Raw genomic sequence first — 18,128 nt, 5'->3', positions numbered from 1 at the left:
CTAGGGGCACTCTTCCAGTACAACGCTATTGTGTGCCTAGCTGATTAATAAGAAGTTCATCCCAGTTGCAAATATTTTCAATAGTATATTTCCAGTATCCCAAAAGCCCCACACAAGGAGTTAAAGTAAAATGAATACCACACATTAATCTGACTTCCCTTTCTATATCTTCCCACCTATGGAAATATGTATCGTCCTGTCCTCAACTACGCCAACATAAGGGAGAAGCTGACCCAGAACAAACTCTACAAAACTTAGGGCAGCGATACACTCGATATAATATGTGATATGACCGGAAGCACATTCCATATCAATATGTGGCCACATATTGATATGGAATGCGCGTATTAATATGTGCAAGATATTGATATCTTGCACCTACTGATATGGAATGCGCTTCCCGCCATATCACATCCCAGTCCGGTGTGATTTGTAAATCATCTTCCATTGCTGAATCACCAAAGTAATTCTGTCCAGAATTTCATCCGTATCAACTATGGAACGATATATACGAGATAGAGCTTTCCCTTCCTACGTATGGTCACTCAAAAACTGCTCGAAGTATGGTAGAAACCTGGGAGTCCACCCCTTCCTCCTCAATCTAACCAAGGCTTCTTTCATTTATATATATATATAAGGACCTCAATCTGAAACTGGTGGACCAAGTCAGCAAATGACTCAATGCTATCTCCCCTCCACAGTTGCCAGAGGAATCGGAGACCGCACTTTTGTTAATTAGCCATAACCAGAAAGAAGGAACTTTATGACAAATAAGGATTTTGCCTGTAGTAATACTGGGGAACTCTCCCCTCGAGATTCCCACATGCTGACAGGTCTTCTTCCATATATTCACTGTATGAGCAATCAATGGATTCCTCCTTAGTATCCCCCTGGCAACCAACGAAAGAGTAGGCAAGGTCAGAAGCAGGGGAAGTTCTATATCCTCTGTGTGCATTCTTTCCACCTGAAGCCACCCCCTAGAAGCTTCCGGGTTGAACCACTCTCACATGCACACCAGCCGGGCTGCCCAGTAATAGCTCACGAAATTTGGTAATCCCATCCCACCTTCAGTTTTGGGTCTACACAACACCTCCCTCCTAATACGTGCCACCTGGTTTTGCCAAATGAAACTCCCAACCTGACCATTCAAAGCCACAAAGACTGACTGTGGCACATTATAAAGGAGGTGTTGAAACAAATACATCGGCTTGAGCAAGATACACATCTTAACTAAATTGATATGCCCTGACCATGAGATGTTTAGGTCCAACCAATCCTTAAGATCTTTCCTAATGGTTGCCAACAGTGGTGCATAATTTAAGTTAAATAAATCCGAAAGCCAAGGGTAACCCTAATACCCAGATATGTGAACCCATGTGGAGCATGCCGGAAGTACCTCAAGCTCCTAGGCATTGACTTCTTACTCCCAAAAGGAAAAATCTCAGACAGTGTAATTAATTTGGTAACCCAACAAGGTACTATACTCATCCAGGAGCTGCACCAGGGCTGGGCCCGAAATGTCCAGATTTATTTATTTATTTTATTTATTTTATTTATTTAACAACTTTTAATATACCGACGTTCGTATGGCACATCACGCCGGTTTACAAGTAACTCAATTAAAGGAGGAAATTACAATGAACAGGGGGCAGGGGATGGGAGCAGGCCAGAAAAAAAGGAGGGGGGTAAGGGAGACAGGAGAAGAGAGAGAAAGATAGGTAGCGTGAAAGAGAGTAAGGAACAACTGTCAAAAATAAGAAATAGGAGGAACTTATTTACAGAAGGGACTATTTACAGCAGTTACAACTAGCAATAGATTAATTACATCGGATACAATGAGCAATTTTGTAAAATAGTAGAACGAGGGCGGGCAAAGGAGAGGCGATAAGGAGGTGCCTTAAAGGGCTGGCAGGGTGTGAGGGATTAAGGCTGGGGGGTGTAAGAGAGGAACTAGGGTAGGAGTGACTAGGTTTGATTGGTTTCCGGATAGGCCTTTCTGAAAAGCCACGTTTTTATGCCTTTTTTGAAGGTGGCCAGGCAGGGTTCAAGGCGGAGAAAGGTGGGGAGAGTGTTCCAGAGTGAAGGGCCTGCTATGGTAAAGGCCCTTTCTCTCGTGGAGGTGAGATGAGCAATTTTGAGGGAGGGAGTATGTAGGATACCTGTGTGGGAGGATCTGGTAGGACGATTGGTTATGCGGAAGTGCGGTGAGTCCTTGAGCCAGGGGTTGGATTTGTAGAGGAGGTTGTGTAGTATAGTGAGGGTTTTATACTGTATACGGAAAGAGATGGGTAACCAGTGGAGGTCCTTGAGTATGGGGGTGATGTGGTCTCTTTTTCGGGTGTTCGTTAAGATTCTCGCCATCGCATTCTGCATACAGGGTCATCTGCATACAGGGTCATCTGCATACAGGGTCACTTTAAGTTGCACCCCTTCCACCCTAACCCCCTGTATCATTGGGTGTTCTTGGATCACCTGTGCAAGAGGCTCTATAGCAATATCAAATAAGAGAGAAGAAAGGAGACAACCCTGTCGCGTCCCACTGACCACTAAAATAGGAGATGTAAGCTGCCCATTGACCCTAATATTTGCTTTAGCGCTATTATACAAGGCACACCCATTTATTGAATTCTTCTGGGAACCCAAACCTCTCCAGGGCCTGAAATAAATACGGCCACGTAATCCTAACAAAAGCCTTGTTTGCATTCAAGGATAGGACTGCCTCATCCATTCCACGTGACTTAACCACGTAAAATATTAAAAAGCCTTCTGGTATTATCTACTGACCATTGCCCTTTTATAAATCCCATTTGGTCTCAGTTAATTATATGCAGCATCAATCCTTCCCATACGTAATTGTAACACTTTTGCTAATATTTTTGCGTCTGCATTAAGCAGGGAAAGATACGCGCGTACCTGCCCGAAGTTCCCCCTGCGCGCGCCGAGCCTATGTTGAGTAGGCTCGACAGCGCGTTCAAGCCCCGGGACGCGCTTAAGTCCCGGGGCTTTCCTAGGGGGCGTGTCGGGGGCGTTGTGCGGTGGCGTGACATTTGGGGGCGGGGCCATGGGCGTGGTTCCAGCCAGGGGGCATTTCGGGGTCATGGCCAAGGCCTCTGAAACAGCTCCCGGGCCGGGGAATTGCGCAGCTGGCGCGCGCGAGTTCCTTATGACTAGCACAGTAAATGTATTCCTGAGTTCATCCTGCTGTCCAATATCCATGCCGAATCATTTCCATCTGGCCCTCGGCATGCTTCATCCACCTTCTCACTTCCGCTTCATGAGGGTGATGTATCAGTTCATTCACTCCCATGAGCCCCCCCCCCCCCCCCCCCCCCCACCACACACACACTTAACACTCAACAGGCAGATACACAGAATGAATGTGACAAGGAAAAACATTTTACCTGATGATCCACTCCTCCCCAGCCTACCACCCTCCTACCCCTGCACTCACTCCCACCTCAATTCTAAATCCCAATGCTTTACACTCATTCCCACACGCCCATACCCCAACCTTCATCTTAAGTCCCTCCTTTCATTAAGACTAAGCATATCTAATCTGAATTTAAAAATTAAGAAAGGATAACTGGTATCTGAACAGAACCGCAGGCCAAAAAACCTTCCCATTTCTCTGTAAGAAATCTGGCCCCTCCAAGTCCAAATTCCACGTCCCCGCATTCCAATTCAGTGGACCGCTGAGCGCCACATCCTGCTTCCAATCTGGCATGCTGTGCCATGGGTTGGTTTAAGAGTTGTGGTCAATGATCCCTTGCATCCCGACATACTGGGCCACTCAGAAGGGTCTAAGGGGACTTGTATGTGACAACCTGCATTACTAGTCTTTTTTCCCGAAGCTTCTTTAGAGGTGTCCACTGCCAACTCCCACACGTTCCTTTCCCGGGCTTTTCCTCATTCCAATACGAGACATCCGCTCTCCCCCTGACAACCCAGCACCATTTTTTTCCATGTGCTGTTGCAAACCCCAGAGCCATGCTTGGTGTATCAAAGCTGTTCCATACTCCATTATCCTGCACCACCATTCTGGCTGGGTACATCAGCCTAAATTGTATTTTTCCCTCCCTTAGTGCTTTTTTTGCCGGCATAAATTCAGCACGCCACTTCTGAGTCACTGCACTGTAATCTGGAAAGATCGCCACTCTATTACCCTTAAACGTGAGAGACCCATTTCTCAGAGCCCACGCCTTGTTCTGATATTAATGGAACTTGATGACAAATGCCCTAGGGTAATTGTTCCCGGATCTGCCAGCTCCATCCACCCGATGTCTTCTGGCAATCTCCAAACACGGGTCCCCCTCTCCCACCTGCAGGAACAGCTCTAGAAATTCTCTAACCCGCTGTTCCTCCATCTTTTCCAGGAGCCCCTCCAGGCGCACATTCAACTGCCGAGACCAGTTCTCCAGGTCTGTAATTTTCTTTTTTAAAGTTGCAAACGAGTTGGCAGCAGTAGTTTCCCAGTCCTCTAGGGCCGAAACCCAGTTTTCCAACTCTTCATCTTGAGGAGAAAAGTTGTTTTCAATACTCTCTCTAACTTCCTCAGGCGATGTTTTAACTGAGCCGAGTTCCCCGGTGAGGTCTCCTCTCAAGCTCCGTATTTCAGCAAGTATTTGGGACATAATTTCAGTGTTGGGTGCAGGCGCCGGACCCTCCGCAACCCCCGGCTTATCTTTGCCATCAGTACTCACTTCCACTCCTTCAGCTTCCTCAGCCTCATGGTAATAGTCCATTATAGGCCTTTCAAGTGCGCTCCTGGTGTGTCTATTACTCATGCCGCCTCATGCAGGTATCTTGATTTTTTCTACAAAAAACAACCCCGCTGCTGGAGACGCTTTTCCCCAAGAGTGCCGGTTGTCAATCAGCAAATTATTTGGGGGACTGAAAGGATTCTAGCCCTGAGGCAGTCACAACTCTAGCAGAACACATCTGCCGCCATCAATGCGCTATAGCGCCCCCTCTAAGTCCTGTTTTCTCATCCTACCTTTGGGTTTGGTTTGGCTATGACCTTGGCTTATCCTTCACACTGGACCTCCCTTGTCATCATTCACAAATGTTCTAAAGTCTATAACTTAGGGGCTGATTTTACATTCGGCTTTAACCATGGAACCCAAAACTGTAGTGGTTATGTTTTGGAGATTAAGAAGAATATGCAGTTTGGAATCTTTTAAATTTGGCTGCATGTCTTAACCAATTGCAGACTCAACCATTGTAATTCACTTAGTAATGGTCTACAGATGAAAATACTTAAAAAGCTGCAAATACTTCAGAAAGCGGCAGCGAGAGTGTTAACTGCTACAAGCCGTTGCCAGCGTTATCTTCTTGGTTCTAAGACAGCTTCTCTGGCTGCTGGAACAGTTCTGCGCACAACTTAAAATCTCTGGTGTAGGCCTTTAAGGCCTTCAGTAATTAATGTGCATCCCTGTTAGTCTACAGGTTCCATCTCTTCAGACAATGAGGCTATCTGGCACTCATGCTTATGCCTTTTGAAGTTCCTTCCAAAGCTATGGGACTTACTGCCTACTGAGGCTCATCTGACTGAGCATCTCCCGGCCTTTAGCTGGATACTATCTGCTTGGATTGTTAGGCATACCATAACTATGTCTCTGGCTTTAAGGCCTCTGGTATCGTCTGAATTTATGGAGGAACTGTATATTGTATTCTGCTTTTTAATAGGTGTCTATTGATATTACTATGGGTTTTTATTATTAGGCGTTTTTTATGAGGTTTTATTAGAGTGATATTTTTACTTCTGTTAACTGCCTTGATCTGAAAAGAAAAAAGCATGCTGTACAGCTGGTAAATATCTGCAGTCTTCTTTGGTGAAAGAGTGCTTTATAAATCTATAAATAACAACGGCACCTGGGATTATAAGAACTTTTTCAACAAATATAGGAAGATATGTAAGCAGTGCCGTGTATCAAGAAAGAAGAAAACCTTAAGTGTTCTGGCAAGAAAAATTCCGTGTGTGAAAAATGAGCTTTTTTGGGCAATGCCCGTGTAGCTTCTCTGTGACTTCCTTCTCTTATTCGCTCAGTTTCCGGAGCTCTGAGCTTGGTACTGCATAGTGAAAGCATGCACTCTGCAGATGTCATCATCGGACACCTAGGGGCCTATGTAATAAAGCCTGCTCTAAAATCTGTGTTCAATTTTAGCAGGGGTTTTACTTAACATGAGTGTTAAAAACACGGGTCCCCGCGGGATGCAGGAAGCTGATGGGATGCAAATCGAGCAGGAGTTAAAAAAAAAACCAAACCACACACTAAAATGTAAGTTAACATGAAAAATCCATACTATTGCAGACAAGTGCTTTAAAACAGGAGGTAGGAGGTAAGTGCTTGAAGTTGGAAGGAGTGGGACCAAACTGACCTTGCATGCAAGATTGGCACTGGGCATCCCGACTGGGGCACAGTCTCACTGGCAAGGTCATTTGGGCAAGACATGCCAAGTGAAAGCAAAGGGTAAGCTCTCTAGGGCAGGCACCTACAGCCAAACTGTATGCACTGTGGTGCTGTATATCCCTAATGGCTGTAGATACCCATCCCAGAGAGTTTACCCTTTGATTTCAATTGGCATGCTTTGCCCAAATGGCCTTGCATGTAACACTGGCACTGGGCATCCCAACTTGGACACAATCTCACATGCAAGGCCATTTTGGTCACACTCCTTCCTATTTCCTTACTCCTTAACATAAGTGTGGATTTTCAGGTTAACTCCTTGGCCTGAGGTGGAGTTAACATTAACTCGCATTTCTGGTGGCCATGGTTTTCTGTTGTTCTGCCTATGTGATAGTGCACACACCTGACAGATAGTTCTCACATGCGGGACACACTGTTTATTACAATCTATGGTGGAAATAAAAAAAAAAGGCCCTGTATTACTTTTATTGTTAAGAATGACCCAAGGAAAAGACACGTATTCTGTCTGAACAGAAATAGCATAAATAGTAAACATCCCACCCCAAAACAGCACCAATTTCCAGCACTCAAACAGTAACCACCTTACCTAAGAAAAGGCAACACTGAAAATATTACACCAGGCCTTAAGACACCAATACATCTCCTGTTAGGAAAACGGACCAAGCCAGGCTGCTATAGAGCCCTACACATAAACTACACGCCAGCAGAAAACCTCACCTGAATCAAATGTGCAGACCCTCACCTAACAAAGAATAAAGAGACCAAAACGCATAACTAGAAGCATGCAGACAAAAACTGAATTGGAAACCGCAACAAGCCAGAGAGACTGTATGCAGTGCAACAAAGGAAAAAGAAACATCACCCATCCTTATAAAACAAATCAAGAAATATAAAATCAATAGCAGTAAAACCATACTAACAAAACAGCTGATGAATGGAATATCCAATAATTAAAAACTCATATCAAACAATTTTCAGACGTCAATAGAATATTTCAAAATAGCAGGCACAAAGACCAAGTAATGAAAAATAATAAGGATACAAAAAATGCTCTGTTCTCCATTCCTGGAAAGTTTCGATTTCCAGGTGCCCTGAGATTGTTGTGAATTAGGGGGAGGCGGGGGGGGGGGGGAATTGTTTGCAAATTTCTCCTCTCTCTCAGTCACACTCATGCTCTCAGTCATACAATCACTCACTCACTCACTCTCTCCCCACTGAACTAGTGGCAGCAGCAGCCTCCTCCTCTTCCAGCCCTCACGGCCTCGAGAAAGGAGTCCCTCGGCCGCAGGGGCTGACGTTGCTCCGAGCCGACGCTGACCTTTTTCAGGCTGGCGCTGCCGATATTCTTCGGGCCGACTCCGCTGAGACTTTATCTAACAGGGTCTCTTCTTCCCGTACTCGCGGCCGCTGCACTTCACTTCCTCTTCCGGGCCGCGAGGGGTGGGGGCAGGAAGAAGAGACCGTGCTGCGAGTGCCGCTGGCTCCAGCTCTCCTGCCGCGTTCTGCCCGGGCGGAGGAAGAGTTCCATTTCGCTGGCGCAGAAGGAGCAGCGGGGAACCCGGGAAGTGTGGCGACGCACCTGCGTATGCTTGGCGACCCACGGGTGTGTCGTGACACACCCGTGGGTCGCCAAGCATACGCAGGTGTCTGGCTGTTTCTACAACACTGGATACTGCAACAGAATAACTTTGGCCACCAGAAATGCGAGTTCACTCCTCCTCAGAAGAAGAAAGGGGGAGTTACATTTCCAGGGTAAGCTCTCTGTGGCTTCCACTTAATCTAAACAAAACATAAGCTCTCTGGGGAAGGCACCTTCGGCTGAACAGTATTAACTTTGGTGCTGTGCAATCCGACACTGACTCCTGGTATTGTTCAGCTGTAGATGCCCACCCCCAGAGAGCTTATGTTGGAAATATACATTCTTCCTGTGCCTGAGGTGGAATACCACACCGGGCACAACAACAGACAACACCAGCCACCAGAAACGTGAGTTTATGCCAACTCAGACCCAGGAGTTAAATTTCCAATGTAAGCTCTCTGAGGCAGGCACCAGTCACAGGTTTTGTTTTCCTGAACAGATGGACAGCACGCACACATGTAGTGCTAAAGTGAGCACTCTTCATCTGTTAGTGCCCACCCAGAGAGCCTATGCTTTGTTCATCTAGCTTTAGGTACTTTCCCCAGAGAGCTTATTCTTTTATTTTACTTGCCATTCCTTGTCAAAATGGCCATGAATGAGAGAATGTGCCCACAAGTTGGAATGCACAGCACCAATCTCACATACAATGCCATTTTGGGAAGGAATGGCAAGAAAAAGCAAAGCATAAGCTCTCTGGGGCAGGCACCTTCAGCTGAACTGTATGCACTTAGCAGTATGCATCTGAATTTGGTGTAAGGTTTCGCTGCAGGTGCCCCCTCAGAGAATTTATGCTTTGCTTTTACTTGCCATTCCTTTTTAAAATGTGCTTTAAGCTACCTGCACCTCCTGCATTACTGGGGAATAGCTAATGACACCTTTTACATGGGATTTGCATGCACCCACACTAATTTTACCGCTAGTTTTGACGCGTGCATTTTTTTAGGAGTTAAAACTCTTACTAAATTCTAGAGTTAACTTACTGCAGAAAATGACGGAGTGTAAGTAGTTTATGATAACCGTCTTTAATTTTTGTTGATATATTTATTTATTTTATTTATTTAAACATTTTTATATACCGGCATTAGTTGTGGACATCATGCCGGTTTACAGTAAACAGGTTAAGCTTGGAAATAACATTTTTAAATGAAAGTTCTTTGTCGATTATTACTCCAAGGTTGCGGGCATGGTTGGTTGGAGATCTTGAATTCTGGTTCATGAGATTTAGAGTCAGTGTATGCAGAGAGTTGTTCTGTCAAGTACTATTAATTCAGTTTTGTCAAAGTTGAGGATGAGTTTTATGTTTAGTAATTCCTTGATGCTGTTTAGGTAATAGGCAGTTAATTTATATGTTTCTTCAATTGATTTTTTTATTGGAATTAAGATTTGAATATCATCAGCATAGATGAAATGGGTTAGATTCAGATTTGTAAGGAAGTGGCATAATGGGAGAAGATAAATGTTAAAGAGTGTCACTGAAAGGGCGGATCCCTGGGGAACTCCGGTGTCTAAGTTGATTTTCTTTGATAGGGAATCATTAAGTAGTACTTGGTAGGATCTTTGTGACAGATAGGATGAAAACCATTGAAGAGTTGTTTTGTTAGCACCAATTTCAGAAAGACGATTAAACAGTATAGAGTGGTTTACAGTATCAAATGCTGCTGATAAGTCAAGGAGGATTAGAAGGTAACTTTGGCCTTTTTCAAAACCTTTGAGTATGAAGTCATGCATGGCAAGTAGTAAGGATTCTGTTGTTTTCTAAAGCCAAATTGCGCATATGTGCCCTTGCCCATGGCACCAACTCCAGGGTTGCCGCCATCCATTCGAGCACCTATAGATAGTACCACATTATCGGGGTGTATAATGTTTACCAACTGATGTACCTGGGATATCAACTTCTGGATCTGTGCATCCAGCAGGAAAACCTTGCCCTTTCTTGTGTCGAACTGAACTCCCTGATACTCCAACAACTGAGAAGGCTGGAGACTGCCTTTGGCAAAGTTCACCACCCAACTGAGCTTCCGCAACAAGGAGAGCACCTTGTTGCCACCAGGCGGCTCTCTTCTGAAGACTTGGCCCAAATCAGCCAGTCATCCAAGTATGGGTGCACCAGGATCCCATCGCTTCTCAATGTCACCTCTACGACCACCATACCTTGGAAAATGTTCTGGGGGCTGTGGCTAGACCAAAGAGCAGCGCCCGAAATTGATAATAGCAACCCAGAACCGCAAAGCGCAGAAAACGGTGCTCCAAACAGATGGAAATATGAAGGTAGGCTTCGGACAGATCCACGGAGGTCAGAAACTCTCCCGTTTGCACGGCCATTATTACAGAGCGTAAGGTTTCCATGCAAAAAAGAGTCACCTGCAGATGCCGGTTGACACTCTTTAGATTCAGGATGGGACGAGAAGAACCTTCCTTCTTGGGCATAATAAAATAAATGGAATAGTACCCCGTATTTTCCTGAGATGGAGTCATGGGAACTACAGCCCTCAGCCAGAGGAGCCTTATTTATTTTATTTATATTTATTTAGTGATTTTTTATATACCGCGGCACGTTAAAAACATCACCTCGGTTTACAATAAACAATAAATCAGCAACAAGCTTTACAGACAATATGAAATAAGGTGGACATAATATATATCAATTAAGAACAAATTAAGTACAAAAACAAAAGTACAAAAACCAGCCTTAGAAGCACAGACTTCTTCTTAGAGGAGTAGCAAGGAGACAACATGAATACATCCCAAGGAATACTGTGAAACTCCAGTGCCTATCCTTCTCGTATCACTTCCAGGACTCACTGATCCAAGGTGATCTCAACCCACCTCTGATAAAAGAGAGATAGGTGTCCCCCTACCTCCACCTCCTGAAGGTGGGTCGGCAAACCTTCATTGGGAAGCTCGGGACAATCTGCCACCCGGGCCCGCTCCTCTTGGACTGTGGGGACAAAAGGATTAAGACCTACTAAAAGGCCAAGTCCTCTGAAATGTCGAGTTCCTGTAGGGACAAAAATGCTTGGAACCCCTGAGATGACCCCTCATAGAAAAGGGGCGCTGCAATTGCTTCTTATCCTCTGGTAACTGGGGAACTGGAGATTCACCCCACTTACTGAGCCTTTAAAGGGGATTTTCATTAGTTTAGCTTTAGAAGCTGCATCAGTGAACCAATTCCGCAACCATGGCTAACGTCTGGCTACCACCACCAAAGCCACTCCTCTGGCGGCGGTACGGACCAAATGTCTGCTAAAGGGTTCCATAACTGCTCTGGAATTCCCTCCAGAATCATCAACCTCCTAAGACAGAAGCAGACAAGAAGGTGCCACCAGAGTGCAACAGGAAGCGATCTGTAAGGTCATTGCCAATGCGTCAAAGGCCTGCTTAAGGATAGACTCAATCCGTCTATCATGCACATCCTTCAAGTTACACGTACAAATTTTAGGCGCCCTGTAAATAAGTGCAGCAAGGCACACATACAACTTGTGCGCCAAGCTGGAGCATATCACCACACTTAAAAAAAAAGTTATATGCACAAAATGCCGCCTAACGCCGAGTGCACACCACATGCACAGAGCAGACGCACTGCGCACACAGACGTCCCGCAGAGAGCAGAAGAGCATGCACAGAAGTGTGCAAAAATGCTGCCGGGCCTACCATGTGGCTCACAAGCAAAAAGCCTTACTGTGGGGCCTAGACCACTGGGGTCGCTCAACCCACCAGGTTGCCCAGTTCCCCTAACCCCAACAGGAGCGGGAACAAACGTCGGAACAGCACACCGAGCAGAGGAAGTCCTAAAAAGCCCTCTAACTGTCTCTGTCGCTGAAGGTAAAACTTCCTTTTTTTTTTTTTTTAACTTACCTGAGCTCAACACTTACCGGCTGAGCACAGAGACGGTCTCCAGCTGCAGGGGGAGAGGGTAGCTGCAGTCACTGTCACGCTTGGCCTCCTGCACCTGCTGCCTTTCAACTGCACAAGCTGCTAAGTCCATACTGGGAACCGGCTACCGGACCAAGGCACACATCTGAAGGACCACGGAAATCACCTCAGGAATTCTCAACAGGGGGAGGGACCTTTAAATATCACCAAAGGAGAGTGGGGCTTTCGTTTCCTCAATTTAAAATTCTCCTTCCAAAATTTACAGCAATCCCCATAGGGAGATGCATGTCCACCATCTGCTGGAGATGGAGAATACTGGTGGACTGGGGTCACTGCAGGAGTATATATATTGTGACATCAGCTTGCTCCTGCTCCATCTGCTGGCAGGGGAGCTTAATCCACTGGTCCTGAGTCCATCTGTTTAGATGCTCGGAAATATCATTTTCCTGTGTTTCTTTTTCCTGGCTCTATATGAATACAAAAACTTTGGCTTGAGCTGGCCATGGAATCAAATTGAAGATTGTAATAGTAGAAAGTAGTCTGTTTGGTTTTTCTGCTCACAGAAGACCTCAACTAGAGTACTATGTTCTGTTCTGGAGCTCATATCTAAAAACAGATAGAGACAGGATGGAGGCAGTCCAAAGAAGATTGACCAAAATAGTGTGGGGCCACTTCTATCTTCCTTGCAGTGTAGCAGACAATCCTTAGCAGAGACTCACCAATTTATTGAAGTGTGAGCTTTAGAGGACCGGCATCTATTTGTCAGATGCATGAAGTGTAGTACAGGAGGGGGGTAAATATACATGAAGATGAGGAGAGAGGAGGATACAGAACATAGAGAAGGCACTGAATAACACATGATAGGTTGTAGGAAGGGAATATTAATAGGATTATATTTCAGCCAACTGTCAGAATCTCCATTGTAAAAATAAACTTCTTTTCCAAGTCCCCTCTCCAAAAACAGTCTCCACCAAAGAGCGTGCATTCTCCATAGCAGGTCCCATACATAGGAACACAATCCCACCTGACATTTGATTAATCGCAGACAAAAAAGCATTCAAGAAAGCCCTCAAACACTATTTCTCCAAGCCTACCCTGATTTATGTATGTCCTACAAATTTTATGCCTCTTTATTTTATATTTTTACAAAAATCTAATTTAATCATGTTATGTCATAGTTATTTTATGTTATTTTATATTATTTTTAGTATGTAATTTTAGTTCTAATCCCATTGTGTATATACCTTGTAACACGCCCTGAACTTTGGAGGGGCGGGATATAAAAACTTTAAAATCAATAAATAAGACCGGATGATTGGAGAACAGTTACATCCATACGTATCTGCAGTGTGCCATGAAGCCACTGTCTCTGTCTCAGACCCAGGGTGATGGTGTTAAGATTTTTTGATGAGTTGTAATTCAGCAGTTTCTCACGGGATTGACTCTTCCAAGTTCCTTTGAACTTCAAATGGTCAGCTGATTTCACGGTCTGCGCCTTTCAAAGGAACTTCAAAGGGAGCCCTCCAGGGAGAAACTGCTGAACTGGAACTCATCAAAAACCTTAACTCCATCACCCTGGGTTTGAACAGAGACAGTGGCGTCATGGTACACTGCAGATACCTATGAACCTAACTGTTCTCAGATCATCCTATCCTCTCTATAATCCGATTAACACTCCATGCCTACACCTTACTCAGTGCCTTCTTTCTGTACTGTATCCTCACCCCCACCCATTTTCATGAATATTTATTCACAACCAGGCCAATGCAATACCAGCACGGAAAAAAATTTGCCTCCAAGCTCCCCCTCTGAGGAACCACAGAAAGCGGGATTTCTTTTGTTGTTGTTAAGCCCTTGAGCGGGACATAATTCTGCTACTTAGTATCGCTAGGATACTAATAAGAGGAATCACCGAAAGCAGGAGTTTTTTGTTTTTTTTCATCAGCCCTTGAGCGTGGCCTGCTTTTAGCGCCTGCTCCCAGGCAGACATTAACTCAGCAGCATTAACATGGACGCCGTGGCGGCAATTTTTTGCATGCGGGGTATTAGCTAACAAGCCTCATCTACATGGAATTTGCATGTGATGCGAGCCATTAGCAATGCACGCCACGGGACGCGCGTTTTGGAAGTGCTAATCCCAGTATTGCATCGGGGGGTTAGTTTAGCACGTCCAAAACACGCATCCAAGCGCGTGGAAAGCTGTGCGCACTATATTGCCTCGGCCTGTTTATGCATCTGACGACATGGACTCTGTCCTTGAAATCTCAATAAATTGGTTGGCCTACAAGGTGCCGACTAACATGGAAAGATTTTCAATCCTTCTTGAAAGGCCTTCTGGCGATGTTCAAATCACAGCAATATTAGGGGAGGAATTACATTTTCCCCCTGTTCCTCTCCATCTGAAATCTTACTGTTTTTCAGCAAACAAAGTTCAACTACGATACAAGTGCCAGAGGCTGCAGGCAGATGGATTTCATTCAGAAACTGTTCATTTTTTAATGAGATCCCAACCTTGCTTGGATAGCAGGGCTGTTAAAAAATGTTAGCATGCCACAAACAGCAAGGGGCTGAATTATCTTCAAAGTCAAGGTGTCCCCCCTGAGGCTACCTCTTATCAGTTAATAGTGTCTGGCGAGTGGTAGGACGTGAGCCAGGCTGAGCAGTTCTGGCTTTTGAGGCAGGAATGACAAGATGTAATTAATAGATATCCCGGAGGCTGTGTATTAACTTATTGCAAAGCATCTGCAAATCTGAGATTCAAAAGTGCTTTCTAATACATTTTCACGTGCTTTTCTAAACATGTGCCCCCATCAGAACAGCTGCTAGTGAAGGCAAATATAGAAAGAGAAGAACAAAATTATAAATGAAGGAATAGATTTCAGTAGTTAAATGGGTATTCGACCTGCGGTTTCTGTGTCCTGTGGATACAAAGAACCTGCAAACTCTGGTCCATCCTTTTTTCCTTTCCAAGACCGGACTACTGCAAGGCCCTTTTGTCAAGGGTGCACTAGGCGTTCACTTAGGCGGTTCTAACTTATCCAAAATACCGCGGCTACAGAGCTAAGAAATGTGACTGATTTTCACCACTTTCGATCCAGCTGCACTGGTTGGGCCCATAACCTATTGGATTAGATTTAAAATCTTGTGCTTAGCTTTGAAAGCACAATCCTCTGGCAGCCCTCAATACTTAGCCAGCTTTTAGTACCCCTTCAAGCCGGTTCATCTTCTGCGCTCTTTCCAACGGGATTTCCTTAGAGTTCCTCGCCCTTCCGGGATTAAACCTGAGCACGCTGGCCAAGCAGCTTTTAACTACGTAGTCCCCATTAACCTGGAATGCCAGCCCTCTGGTCATTAGGAAACAGAAAACTACAAAGAATTCTGCAAGTGTTTGAAACCTGGTTTTCCCTCCAAGCATTACATAGTTAGTCTTTTTCTTCTTTTGCTTAAGTTTGTTTACTTGTTTTTTTAAATCTTGGGTTTTAATATTGTTTGTAACATTTGTTTTGATTTTGAACTTGTTTCATGAAATGTTTGATACTGTTAACCCCTCTGTAATGACTTAGAGTGATTAACGGGCAATCAAATAAATAATAATAATAATACAAAGAGGTAGGGATTATTTTCCCAGTCAGTTGAGCAAGTTGGCTGGCAAGCCATCTTTTCCTGCAGTAGAGTCTTGCAACGGTATTGCCCGAGGTAACTGTGGATCAAGTGCCTTGCTAGACATCCAGGAAGGCGTTCCAGATTTTCCCCTCATCTTGAGATGATGCGCCAAGACCTGCACCTCGCCTGCTGCTTCTGTAATGTCCACGCCATTTAATGCAGTGCTCTACGGCTCCCCTCCGATCTGCAGCATGACGTATGCACGTCAGAAAACACCACGGAATAATGGCACTCTTTTTAACGTTGAGCCACAATCAGAGCCAGGGCCTGAAAAATAAGTTTACCCGTTCGCCTGGGGCAAGCAGATTTTCCCGGCGGTTGGAATGGCGGTAACTTCGGCCCTGATCGTGACTTGGCAGGAGAAGAGGCAGCAGGTAGGAGGGGTGGGGATGAGCAGAGGCTAGGAGGTAAGAAATGGACTCGCTATGTACTCCCTCCCCCCCTCTAAAACACTAATTATTTGGGGGGGGGAGGAGGGAAAGAGCACATGTCAATTACATTTCATTGCTGACAAGTAAGTCCTGGAGGGAGCTTTTTAAACCCGGAGGGCTTTTGGACCTTCCTTTTCTGAAAACAGCACGTCTTCACGTAACCCGTGAATGTGTCTTCTCTGTGGCAGCGTCTTCTCTCTGGAACTCATTTCCAATTCAGCTACGTATGTGTGACAGTCTGAAAACATTTAGAGGTTGTTTTTTTTAATTGAAATATTTGTATTGATTTTTAAGCACAACTAGACATATGCAATACAAAACAAGCTTCAAAGCATAAACAGTATCAACCAAAACATAGTCTTGTGCAGTGACATATGATGAGATTTCTAGGCATATGTGAGTCTGACAGCAGCACCTGTTAATAATCCACAAGCACTGAAAATCAGAGTATCACTTGATACAGAATAGCATAACATAATAAAATCCGATACTGTCAGTACACGAGAAATCAGAGTCTCACAATTTCTAAAACAATATCAATCACATTTATAATATAAAAACCCCTCAGAACTTTCCCCCCCCCCTCCTTCAGTCATTATGGTGATGAATGTGTAGTGAATATTGATACATAGTAATCGTAGTGTAACCAAGCAGTATTGAAAAAAGGAAATAGTGAATGGTTGGATGCCATGAGATGGTGCCAATACAGAAATAGAAGATTGTTGTTAACCCAGCAATAAAGGTTGTCCTGCTCACTTGGTGGCTGCCCCATATATCTCCTCCTTCCAGTGGCTTGAAAGGGTCCATAACTCTTCTTAAGATGTGCCGTTATTTCCGCCAGTCGGTATACAGTTGTGAGTCTATGTTGTATTGTGGCTAGAGTAGGGATCTGGGGAGATTTCCAGTTTTTTGCTATTTCAATCCTGGTGGTGGAAAAAATAAAGTTAACCAGAGTATTGGAGCTGTTTTTTTTCCAGGAAATAGTGGCATGCCAAGTAGGACATGCTGAGGTAAGATCTTCATCTGGACCCTGCATAGTTGATGTATCCAAGTTGCTATGGAAGACCATAAAGTCTGAAGTAAAGGACAGTCCCACCAGATATGAAGAAAACTGCCAACATTATGACACCTCCTCCAGCACTTATCAGAAACGCTTGGTAACATATGGTGCAATCGTGTCGGGCAATAATGCCATCTCATTACAAGTTTTAAGGAATTTTCAGTCATTGATGATTTTATTTTATTTATTTATTTATTTAAAATTTTTATATACCGACATTCATCCAGGATATCACATCGGTTTACGGTGTAACACAAACAAACGCCAAGCATGGCACTTTACATTGAACAAATAAAACAAGTTAACAAATGAATAAATGAGGGTGTGGACAAGGGGAAAATTGCATTAAATACTCAACTAGGTTTGTAATTATATACATATGTACAAAAGGAAGACACTAAGAGATAAACAATTTAGGATGATGCAATCATCCCTCTACCCGTATTCATAAAGATCATTTCCCAATCTCGCTATGATAGAGATAAATTCAGATTTTTCCCAAGCAATCACATAATTTGGCTTCGTGAATGGTACCTTACCCAGCATAGCATCGAGAGCAATTTAGAGGCATTGTCCGCTGAACTACAAAGATTCTCAAACTCTGACTGACCCTGTTGAAAATGGTCTTGAAGCTGTAGACTGGAAGCAAAATGTCTTAATTGTAAATACAAAAATAAATCAGAACCTTCCAAATCATATTTAAGTTGGAGATTGGAAAAAGTAAGGCGACCCCCCCCCCCTCCCCCATAGATGACTCCATATGTAAATCCCCCTTTGCAGCCATTTATGGGAGGACTGTGACCGATATCCCGTGGTGAAATGGCTATTGGCGTATAAATAAGTATTCAAATGATATTCTCTAGTGCCCAACAGGACATGTTTTCTATCAAGCCAAAGATGGAGTGGTAACAGCATAGTAGGAGGAAGAAAGTTGTCTGGTTTAATAATCCACGTTTGCTTAGGTTGCCATAATATACTGTATAACGGAATCTCGCCCAGAAGCTGCTGACTAAAATGCACCCAAGGCTTCTGCT

General features: G+C 44.3%; 1 protein-coding gene across 1 annotated transcript in view; it reads right to left on the bottom strand.

Annotated features, from left to right (window-relative positions):
* Window positions 1-18,128, bottom strand: part of NHLRC2 (NHL repeat containing 2) — a 167,858-nt gene that overhangs the window by 86,937 nt on the left and 62,793 nt on the right. The gene's annotated exons all lie outside the window — the stretch shown is intronic.

The sequence above is a fragment of the Rhinatrema bivittatum genome, chromosome 7 (genome assembly GCF_901001135.1).
Source record: "Rhinatrema bivittatum chromosome 7, aRhiBiv1.1, whole genome shotgun sequence".
NCBI classification, from domain to species: domain Eukaryota; kingdom Metazoa; phylum Chordata; class Amphibia; order Gymnophiona; family Rhinatrematidae; genus Rhinatrema; species Rhinatrema bivittatum.
The sequence above is the reverse complement of the archived record's forward strand: the minus strand, read 5'-3'. Positions and strand labels throughout refer to the sequence as shown.